This window comes from Aquarana catesbeiana, linkage group LG01 (assembly GCF_042186555.1).
Source record: "Aquarana catesbeiana isolate 2022-GZ linkage group LG01, ASM4218655v1, whole genome shotgun sequence".
NCBI lineage: Eukaryota > Metazoa > Chordata > Amphibia > Anura > Ranidae > Aquarana > Aquarana catesbeiana.
The window spans coordinates 339,410,402-339,412,747 of NC_133324.1; the positions used below are offsets into that span (position 1 = coordinate 339,410,402).

General features: G+C 46.5%; 1 pseudogene; it reads right to left on the bottom strand.

Moving 5' to 3' along the window:
* Positions 1 to 294: 294 nt before the first annotated feature.
* Positions 295 to 359, bottom strand: LOC141124487 (U4 spliceosomal RNA; annotated as a pseudogene).
* Positions 360 to 2,346: the final 1,987 nt, after the last annotated feature.

Sequence of the window (2,346 nt, forward strand, 5' to 3'; positions counted from 1 at the left end):
AGGCAGGAGTAAGCGTTCTCTCCCAAATAACTGTCTGGAGCTAGATCCGCCCCAATCCAGGCCAGAAGGCCAGGGTCCCGACCCTCTGGTTCCGACCCCGTGGTTCTCCATCCCCATCAGAAGGCTTCCCTTTCGGCTACAAACCGCTCCAGGTCACCTTCACTCCAGCAGGTTTTGCATAGCAACCGCAATCCCATCTCTATTTCGCCATAGATCAGGGACGGAAGCAAGCGCCACCTCCTGGAAACTGATAAGAATAGATACTACACTAGATCTTCGCCAAAAGGCCGAGAAGCAATTAGCAATAATCACGCCTCAGTTGAACCTCATTGGCTATGATACTGCCACTGCGCAAAGCTATTTATGAAGAGTATTTTTGTCACTAGCACACTTGGACTATTTTGTTGAATATTGTGTGTGTTTATACATAGTTGTGTTTATTCACAGTTGATGTTGACGTTTTTACAGTCACTATAGATGCACTTTTAAGGTCACAGTATCGTCACTCATTCATGTGATAGATTTGAAGCGCGAAGTCCCTTTACTGTCTCTATTCTGTTGACTCCTGGGCTATCTATGTCATCAATCCCAGAAGTCTTCGGACGTCTAATGCAGGTACACAAAGCACGCCGCAGTGTCATTACTTTGCAGGCGCAAGATCTGGAGGTGCATGCTGGGTAGCCAGCTGCATGAAATCCAGGAAATGAAGCCAGGCCGGCTTCAGCTGTCCAGATCCTGCATGGCCACAGCCAGAATCGAGGGGGACAAAAGAAAAATAAGCAGTTTGTAAGTAGTTACAGTGTACATTGACAACATTCTCCATTATGTTTATAAAGAATTACAAAAATCTCTGCAACACTATTAATGCAGACTTGACTTGGAGACTGGAATCCGCTTTAAAGACATATAATTCCATAGCTGATGTAATAGAAAAGTCCAGGATATGAAAGGTAGAGCTGGCACCACACTCCCTCTCACTTCTTTGGCTAAGTAGAGTACACAGCGAGTCCTATGAGTCTTGTACACCGTATATCAGCTGATAGCCACAAGTGTTTAGTGTGGGTATATGTTGACATTTTCCATAACAATGGCAGTAGAGAGAGTAGTCAGCACTGCATGTCCATTCTGAATACCATATTAGAGGATTGACTGGGCAGCTCTGCGTTGATTCACTGAGCATTCCAATCTTGAATCCAATTTCTAAAGGACTTGTTCTCCCCTAAACATTGCAATTCTATTAGTAAATGGCATCACTGGATCAGCACCCATGTCATTCAGACAACAAAAGGAACTTGTTGCCACAAGGGCCATTTGAACAACAAATGCCTTCTTTGCATGCTTAGAGAATTGGTGCCACATTTCAAAAGTGGGGCTGTCAGTGCTATGATGGACTCTGGGGGGATACAGAGATAACTGACAGTTGTAAATGTAGCGCACCCCACGTAGAAGCTGCTGGTGAATAAGGATTTCCCACCCTGCACAGCCAGGCACACCGAATTTTCACAGGCACACTTATGCAGCGTACGCACGGTTGGACTTTTCGACCGGGCTTGTCCGACGGACACCGACGGACCAAATCCGGCGGACAATCCGATCGTGTGTGGGCTTCACCGGACCTTCAGCGGACTTTTCCAGTCGCAAATCTGACGGACTTTAGATTTGGAACATGCTTCAAATCTTTACGTCGTAACTCCGCCGGATCCAGAAATCCGCTCATCTGTATGCTAGTCTGACGGACAAAAACCAACGCTAGGGCAGCTATTGGCTACTGGCTATGAACTTCCTTATTTTAGTCCGGTGTACGTCATCACGTACGAATCGGTCAGACTTTGGAGCGATTGTGTGTAGGCAAGTCCGTTAAAAAGTCAGTCGAAAGTCCACTGGAAAGTCTGTCGGACCAGTCCGGTCGAAAAGTCCGCCCGTGGTTACGTGGCCTAAGCCCACACATGATCGGATTGTCCGCCGGATTTGGTCTGTCGGCATGCGTCGGACAAGTCCGGTCGAAAAGTCTGACCGTGTGTACGCTGCATTAGAGTCAGTGAACAATCCAGAACGTTGTTTTTTTGTATTTATTGAGGGAATAAAACTTGGATAGGGATTAGGGAAGTTATGTGATGCCCAATTGACTTTAGAAACTTCAGGGACAACTCTTCCTATGTACAGCTATATACACTTCTCTTCCTCCAGAACTCACTTGCTTGCAGAAAACACAGACTCAGCTGGGACACTTTAGAAAAACTGGCAAAAAGCACTCAACCACATTAGCAAAAGCCCTTTACAGGCAGGACCCCTGGGCCCCTTTGGTGTTTAGAGAAAAAGACCAGTGTCCAGCTACATCCCTGTGGC